The sequence below is a fragment of the Panicum virgatum genome, chromosome 7N, assembly GCF_016808335.1.
Source record: "Panicum virgatum strain AP13 chromosome 7N, P.virgatum_v5, whole genome shotgun sequence".
Classification (NCBI taxonomy): Eukaryota; Viridiplantae; Streptophyta; class Magnoliopsida; order Poales; family Poaceae; genus Panicum; species Panicum virgatum.
Window position 1 is genome coordinate 28,173,018 of NC_053151.1, and position 9,129 is coordinate 28,182,146.

General features: G+C 46.4%; 1 long non-coding RNA gene across 1 annotated transcript; it reads left to right on the forward strand.

Annotated features, from left to right (window-relative positions):
- The first annotated feature begins 1,102 nt into the window (after positions 1-1,102).
- On the forward strand, positions 1,103-1,662 carry LOC120682742. The gene is made up of 2 exons (XR_005678593.1): positions 1,103-1,421; positions 1,500-1,662. It is a non-coding gene; the product is annotated as an uncharacterized LOC120682742 (long non-coding RNA).
- The last annotated feature ends 7,467 nt before the right edge of the window (positions 1,663-9,129 follow it).

Below are 9,129 nucleotides of genomic sequence, written 5' to 3' on the forward strand. Positions count from 1 at the left end.
GGCCTTTGTGCAAAAGGCACAACCCTATCCTTTCCCAGGACCATCGCACGGACGGTTTCCACGCTCGTCCGGCTCGCACGGACGGTTTCCGTGTCGCTCGTCCGGCGCAGAGCAACCGCCGCGGCTTTTCCTGCCGCCCGCCGCCGCTGCCTGCCCTTGGGGGTGCTGCCGCCGCTCTCTAGCCATGGGCGGAGCTAGGTAATGCCCTGTATTCCTTGGCATATCCAAGATTTAGGAGAAAATACTAATAAATATATATAGAATTAAATTATCTCTAAGAGTCTTTTAAATTACACTCTCTAAATTATTATTTGGATAGTCTTCTGCACAAAAATCGTATTCTATATGTTTTCACTCTCTAAAAGTTTTTCTATACCTTGTGTACACTCTAGAAAGTTATTTCAATTATCTATCTTTGACTAGCGAGAAACGCAAAATGGAGGATGGCTACATTTGGATAACCACTTAGAGAATCTGTTGGAGGATATTTTTCCATCAAAATCTCTATTCCTAGCTACAAAGAAAGATATAGAGAGTCTTGCTCTGCGTGTCGCGTCCGCCCCTGATGGCCTGACCTCTGTATCCCGTCCATTTAGCGTTCAGTGAGACGGTGGCTCCCCGCTCAGGGGCTCCTCCCCCCACTCCGGCAACCTGACAGCCTCGTGACCTCGGGTCCTTACCCCCATCGGCTATCACTCATGACTCATGTCCTCTCCTCCTAACGCGAGTTGCGAAGGACGGAAGGTGCCGACCACCGGCCCGTTGGGGCACTGGGCACTGTCGGCCTTGCAGTGGCGCCCAAGATGCCAGCAAGCGGCGCACCTTCTGCGACCCTTCTGCGACCGGTGGCCCTACTCGGACCACTATTTTATAATATTATTTAATTATTCATGTTTACAATTTATACTTGGATCACTATTGTGAATTTGTTATTATTATTATAACTTTTTGTCCATTATATTTCGTATTTGATTTTGAATTTTTTTTACATATGGCATACCCGGTCATAAATTTCTAGCTCTGCCACTGTCTCTAGCACCCCGCCGCCGCCTTCGCCGTCTCCAGCGTGGGGCGCCGGAGGGCGCCGCGCCGAGCGCGCCACAGGCGCCACAGCGGCCGGCGTGCGCCGCCGACGCTCCGGTGCCCCGCCGCGCGGCGCCCTGCGGGTGCGCCGCGGCCGCGCAGCCCCTGCGGCCACCGCGAAACGCCACCTCGGGCCGCCCCCTGCACCGGCCAAGGGCCGGCCGCCGATGGCGAGGGTGCGTGCGCCGGCAAAGCCGTCGCTGATGCCGCCTTTGATGCGGCCATGGAGGATTCGCCGTTGGTGTGGGCGCCTCCGGCGATGGTAGCCAAGATGGTGGGATTCCTCGTCGACGGCGAGGAGCAGATGGCGATGCATCCATTTCCGGCGACCACCAAACGTAAGGATGAAAAAATCCATCTTCCAGTGTAAAGAAATGTAAGTCCGTTGGATTCATGCTTATTTGCCGAAGTTCTAGGCCTTGTAGCCATGTTCGATTTTGCTCCAACCATGGTGGCCATGGCGTCCCATAGTCTCGAGTCCTCATGGCCTCCTCTCCTCCTTTTCTTCTTATCCAACGGCAAGAACAACGACAAGAACAATACATTAAGATGAACCTGTCATTTGCTGTGATGCAGAAATTCCTCGATCTTGCCGTCGTCTCCACAAACGGCAGCTACAGCCAACTCAACAGTATTTTCCTCTCACATCGCTCCAGCACCAGTTTCCAGCCACCAGCCAGCCAACATTATTTTCCTTTCACACCATTCCAGCCACCAACTCCAGCTCCAGCCTCCTATTTGCTTGTGATGATGTCCTATTTGCTTGTGATGATGTCGTTCTTCTCTGGTTTTTCTCATTAGGCAAGAACAATCATCAGGATGTGAGGCCTACATGCCTCGTCTTGTTTGTTTGCTAGAGGTCTCGTCGAGATCCGCAGGAAGCTAACTCGGCGAGTTCTGTGCGTGCCCAGTAGAGAGCAAACCGCAGGAAGCGAACTCGGCGAGTTCTGTGCGTGTCCAGTATTGAGCAAAGTGCGTGATAACGTGTTGTAGAGTGAATGGATGTGTATTTCCATTAATTGATTGTTGCTTATATACAAAACCAAAAGACAAAGGCACAAGGGACATATCCTTTTGGGATGACTTCTTCATAAATGATAACTTCCTAGTGACATCATAATAATGTCATTAATCTAATTACTTAATTACAAAATTAATCACTAATTCCTAATTTCTTCATAACAGTATATATCTTGGTAGCTTAATTCACTGTCCAGCCACGTCATATATATTTTTAATATCTTTAGTCAAAATGATGGCAGAAAAGGCAATGCAGACCCTATAGCGCTATATCTAGACTATTATGCTAGTTCAACCGTCATGAACCCTATGAGAGGCAATGGTTCATACAAATAAATGATAAAAAATTAGTATGCAAACACTTATGGAACTGGAAGACAGGTCTTCCCACAAGTGGAAAAAAAGCAATACATATATACTCAGTCTTGAACCACAACATTGTCCATACATACAGTGCTATGAGGCATCCCGAAGTGTTCTAATCAAAGAACACTTTATATTATGAATAAACAGAACATAAAAACTCGATCGGGGGTTGAAACGGTCCCCACCCGTGTTTCATTAAGAGGAAGCGACTGCCTCGGCTCTTAACCTGACCGAGAAACCCCCCGAACCCTGGACCACCAGCGAGGGGGATTTTTTACCCCGCGGCATCGGAAATTCGCGTCCACCAGGACTCGAACCCGCGCCGCGGGGGTGCCGCCAGCCCCAGCCGGCCAACTGGTCGTAGGGGCCTTAGGCGAATAAACAGAACATATAGGCTCCAAAATGGGCTACTTGCTGGTCCACTCTACTAACAATTGTGAGGTTCCCAAAAGATCCAAGAAGGACTAGCTAGGTCTTTTTCCACAACTTCACAAAGTAGCCCCTTTTGCTTGCAAGTGTGCTATGTTCATAACTTAATGACCTCTAGAGAAACCTAACAGAACCCTAATGAGAGTAAAGCTAAGTGCTCTTTAATTTCCATAAATGCTGGAGACACCTTGATCTTATTCCTGCAGTGCAGCATCAGCTGGTGGCTTGCTTTTGAATCAGCTGTCTAAATATAGCTGCTGATATTAAAGGTGTCTGACTCCATCCAATTGAGTACTAGAGAGATTGTCATTTTTCCATGCCTAGATTTATTTTATAAATTTAGAGAGAAAAAGAAGATCAACATCTCTCAGTTTGCACTAGTACAGAAAGTGGATTTTGTCCCAATTGGAAAACCTCCTTTAGTCCCGGTTTAGTTCAGGACAAAAGGTCCTAGCCTTTAGTCCTGGTTGTTGCAACCGGGACTTAAAAGACCCACTAGGCAAAAAATGGTCGGTAAGCACCACTAACTCCTGCAGTCCGCGGAACCCAGGACCTTTTATCGCATATGCAAGTTCCTTACCACCCCATCTAGGGGTGTTAATTGGTGGCCCTTAGGTGCACTCCAACACTTTTTAGCTTAAAATTTTGTACTAATTTTTCAAATTGAGATCTCAATTTGAAAAAATAGTACAAAACTTTGAACTAAAGAGGGTTGAAGGTGCACCTAAGGGTCACCAATTTGCACCTCTAACCCCATCTACACAACACATGTAACTTTACACTACTACAAAAATAATTTTTAGGGACGGATGTGATACCCGCTCTAGTTTTCGCAGCTAAAAATCGGATTTGTAGGGATGGGTAATATGACCGCCCTTACAAATGATTCGTATGGACGGGTCATGGGCTCACCCGCTCCTACAAATTGATTTGTAAGGGCGGGTCATGGCCTCACCCGCCCCTACAAATTATTTTCCAAAAATATAGAAAAATAGGAGAAAAAAATCAAAAACAGCAAAATGAAAAGAAAAAAATATTCCTACTAACCGGCCACCACCACAAGCCCCTCCCCTATCAAGTGACAATTTTTTTAACGAGATATGCACACTTGCGTAAATTGGGATTCGAACCGCCTACCTCAAGCCTCACGTGTACCTTCCTTACCACCACACTACACAGTCACTTATGACTCCTTTGGGTACGCTATTGTTTTATATTAATTCTAAAATTGATTTGTAGGACCATCACCCGTCCCTACAAATCATTTGTAGGGGAGGGTGATGCAACCACCCGCCCCTAAAAATATTTTTTTATTTTATTTGAAAATTTATTTAATTGTTTACATATAGAAAAAGAAATTTAAAAATGTGAAACTTCTACACTATGATTATTGTGAACTATAAAAACATAAAAAATATGCTAAAGATATTTTAGTGTATATAAAGGTTAAGATTGTGGATATGTTAAAGTATGACTTGAGTTATATGAGAAAATATGCGAACGAGCGCTAGCTCGGCTGGTGGGAGTGCGGCAGCGAAAACCACCAGGTCGGGGGTTCGATCCCCGGCTCGCACAGGAAAAAAACTCCCTCGCTTGTCCCATGTCCAAAGCACTGTGGAGCCCGGCCTAACTCACAAGGCGACGGGCCCCCGTGTACGGGTGGGGCAGGGGTTCGGGGGTTTTCTTGGCCTACTGTGAGAAGGTCATTCTACCTCTCAAACAATGCCATGGGGGCGGTCTTACCTCCCGCAGGTCAAGTTTTTTATATGAGATACCATATAGTTATAGGTATAGGGAACTTTTAATAATTTTTTGGATTATTAGATGACCTTAAATGAAAAAGTTGTCAACTACAAAGTTTTAGACCTTATAATTCTCTACAATTCTGGTATAAAGTTTGGCTTCATCCGAGATCATATGAAAAAGTTATGATTTTTTTTGCGTGAAACCATTTGTAGGAGCGGGCCATGCCATCACCCGCCCCTTAAAAATGGATTTGTAGGAACGGGTGAGGCCATGAACCGCCCCTACAAATGCCACCATTTCTTGAGGCGGTTCATGGCGTCACCCGCCCTTTAAAATGCTCTTTGTAGGGGGCGGGTGAAGCCATGAACAGCCCCTAACAATGGCGCTCGTTTTTAGGAGCGGGTGAGGGGGTGACCTGCCCCTAAAAATATTTTTCTAGGGGCGGATCGGATGCTACAGTAACCCCACTCTATTTGTAGCAACGGGTGGAATTTTGGTCCGCCCTTTAAAAAAATCGGGGCATTCCTACAAATCGTTGTTGTAGTAGTGTTAAATGGATGCATTTTTTCAATTAACACATGAAGAAGACTTTAGTCCGATGTTACCAACCGGGACTAAAAGTCCAGAACTTGTGACTGAAAGGTAATTTTTAGTCCTAGTTGGTGGTTCCAACCGGGACTAAAGGTCCCTAATACCCCTTAGCTATTGGACCCGGGACTAATACCTAGATTACTCCCCAGTCCAAATGTGACCGAGACAAATATCAAGAATCAAAGATCATTTCTGTACTCAGGGTTGATAGAGCAAAATTATAGCAAGGTCAAAATTTCCTTGCAAAAAATGTCAAATTCAATTGTTTATAATTAAGTAACAGATATAATTATAAACCAAAAAACACACCCTTCGTTGCCACTTGCAAGGTCTTGAACTAGGAATTCCCATAGAGATAACATTTCCAACCATGCGCTCAGTTAAGCAACCAGTTCTGTTAATTCTCATTTACTCTTATAAATTAAGCAGTCTGCATGCCGCAAAGTCTATTCAAATACTTCTTGTAATAAATAAAATATTTTAAAAACGGCGAGCGTCAATAATGTCTGTTCCTAATGATTGCAGAAAAAACTTTATACTGCTTCCTGTGAAAAAAAGTTATATTAATTAATAATAGTGCGTTAGGGGAGCTTCCAGCATATAATGTCACGGTGTTCTAAGAGAAAGGAATATGTCTTCCTGACACGTTGAACACGGCAGCAACGCATCTATTTGGAGGCTGTGCGCTACTGCCAAAGCATGCTCTGTCATTTCCGGACCGGGGCACAACCAACTTCGCAGAATGTTCCCTTTGTTCCTAGAATGAAAAAGCCCACGCTTTTACTAGAATGAGAGGAAATCCTTTTGCCTAAAAGGAATGAAAAAAAACACAAAAAAGCTTGGGCCATGCGAATAGTCAAATCAAATAGATTTATCTTGGTTAAAGTGCATGCCATGCGAATAATCTAATATTCACTTCTGGCAATTTTTGTCAGCACATGTGTGTAATGTCCGGCTCTATCTAATATTCTTGACTCATTCATAAATAATAAAGTAAAATAACATTTCTTATTATGGTATTTAAGGTTGTCTGCACTCGTTATACTCTAAATTCATCCTCTAAAAAAATATTTCGTTCTGATCATCAAAATTCCCTTCTCTATACACTGTTTCTCCACATTCGCCATACTCTATATTTCATCCTCTATCCCAACCACTCACTTGCGGGCCCCATATGTCAGCCTCACATTCTCCCTCCTTCCCCATCCCCTCCCCTCTCTCCCGGAATCACTCTCTCCCTCCCCATCCCTCCTCTGCTCCCTCCCTCCTTGGCGCCCCCCCCCCTACCGTGCGCCCTCCCGGCGGCGGAGCCGAGGATGGCCGGCGGCGTGCGAGCCCAGCGGCGGAGGGTGCGGCGGCAGGGCTCCTGCGCGAGGCCTGGTCCTCGCAGCGCGCGGCGGCGGCCGGCCCTCTCCCATGGCGGCCTCGAGCTCCGCCGCCTTGATCTCCCTCCACGGCCGTGGCGGACTCGACGGCGCCCCCTCCTCCGGCAGCGGCTCCATACCGGCGGCCTCGAGCACGCCTCCCCGGCGGCCTCGAACGTGTTGGAATTGACTCTTGGCCCGATCCAACAATCGGGCCAAACCATTGATGCGCCCTGATCGGGGGCGCCCAGCCCGTTATGGCTGGTGGCCCACCATCGCACAGTGCTATAAAAGGGAGGTGGGGTCACTGGTGACGACGGGAAGTTCCACCGGCATTTTTCTTCTCCATCGGGTCGTCCTCTCCAAGTGCCGTCAATGGCAACCCGCCATCAACGATCCGGCGTCGACGAGCAGCAGCGCCTCCACTCCGCCTGTATCGGTCTACTCCTTCACCCCTCTCTCGTTCATGTATTAGAACTAGGGAAGAACCTCTGTTTCACTTGTATTCACAACAAGAATCTGTTTTCCCCATGTCCGATCTAGTGCATAGAGCACGATCTTGTGTAAACTCAAGAACTCAAAATCTAACAATGGTATTAGAGCCATTCTCGTGCATTGACCCGGTTGGGGAAAGATCCAGAGAAGAAAGAAAGAAACAAAATCGGTGCGAATCAATGCGAATCGAAACCAGAAACCCTAACCCTAGAGAGAAGAAAGGGCGGCGTACCAGAAACCCCATCCCCGCCGGCCTTGCCGACGCGTGGGTGAAGAACACCTCGCGCTGGCCTGCCGGCGCGAGCCTGCTGCCATGCGGGCAAGACCTCCGAGGCGTTCCTCACCCTCGATGTGAGACCTCGGGCGCGGCCACAAGAACGCTCGACGGTGACGTGCACGCCCCCAGACGTGCGCGCGCGTCGGCGAACAGCCTCGAGGCGGCGCCCTCCTCCGGCGAGCTGCTCCGGCTGCCCCGGTCAAGAACTCAAGAAGAAAGAAGAGATGAAGAAGCAGTGAAGCCCTCGAGCCTTGCGCGTGACCATGGCGCGGCCGTCGCCGGCACGACGGCGGCGCGGCGGGGCGCGCGTGCGCCGGCGACGCCGCCGCCCGATCCCCCAAGAAAGAAGGGAGGAGAAGAATGCGGTAGGGTTTCCAGGGATCCCGGCGACCGCCGCCAGTTTTGTTCGGCCGGATCGGACGGTGGACCGTCAGATCAGATCCGACGGCCACGATCGGCCGGACGGCGCCGGGCCGAATCCGACCTAGGAGGGAGCCAGGCGGTGGAAAGATTCCCGGCCCAGGCCCAGGATGCGACCTGGGCACGGGGCGCGCCTGTCGGCCACAGGCCAAAAGTCATTTTTGGGCCGCCCGAAAGAAATAGAATTTTTTTTCTTTTAATTTCATAAGCTTTTTTGAGTAATGGGCCACGGGCCGATTTTGCTCTTGGGCCACATGAACAGTGAAGAAATGGGAATTTTATTTTATTTCCATAAACCATTATGAATGTGATTTTGAATGAATTTGATTAGAATTCAAACTCTAAAAATAAATGCACCAATGTGTATTATTTGAAGAGCAAAAAATTACAGAAATATATTCATGAATATTTATAATTTTATGTTTTTCTGCTGCGAAGAATTGTGAATTTTCCTTTGTGTTAATTTGAACCAACGGGATAATTAATACAAGGAATATAGAACTTTGACTTGAATACAAGATTTTGTGAATTATGATATTGTAATCTCTGACCAAAGTTGATATTACGCTATCATAATTTTGACCAGAAAATTTTATGCATTTTTTCTATCTCTGCCCAAAGGTGATTTAGACTTAATGCACAGAATATTTTATATTTGAATTTTGAATATAGAATTTTACTTGAATACAGAATTTTGTGAATTATGATATTGTAATTTTTACCAAAGTTGATGTTACAATATTATAATCTTGTTCAGAAATTTTATATATTTTTTCTATCTCTGCCCAAAGGTGATTTAGACTTAATGCACAGAATATTGTATGTTTGAATTTTGACCAAAGATAAATTTAAACATGCCATTATTGTTATCTTGAATTTGTACTCGAATTTTCGAATTTTGTGATCCAATGCTATGTCATATGTGAATGTCATTCCAGAATTAAGTGGCCAGAACTATGGGAAATGGTTTTCAGAAGTTATAAATTGCTCTGGCGATGACTAATATAGATTTGGCCATCATAATGGCAGCTCCAGAAGAACCAGAAAATCAAGTAAGGGCTTAAAATGAAGCAGACGATGCATGGGCTATTCGACAGAAAGCCCATGACATTGCTTGGACCAAATGGGAAATTCAGCAGGCACGTTGGAATATTTCTAACCGCAAGTGCCTGATGATCATCAGAGGTTCTATTTAAGATGGTATAAGAATGGCAATTCCAGAATGAGCCACCACTACTGAGTATCTAGCAATGGTGGAGAGTCAGTTCACTGATTCTTCCAAGCTTATGCTGCCACTTTGGCTGAGCAGCATATAACCATGAAATATGCTGGCGGTGG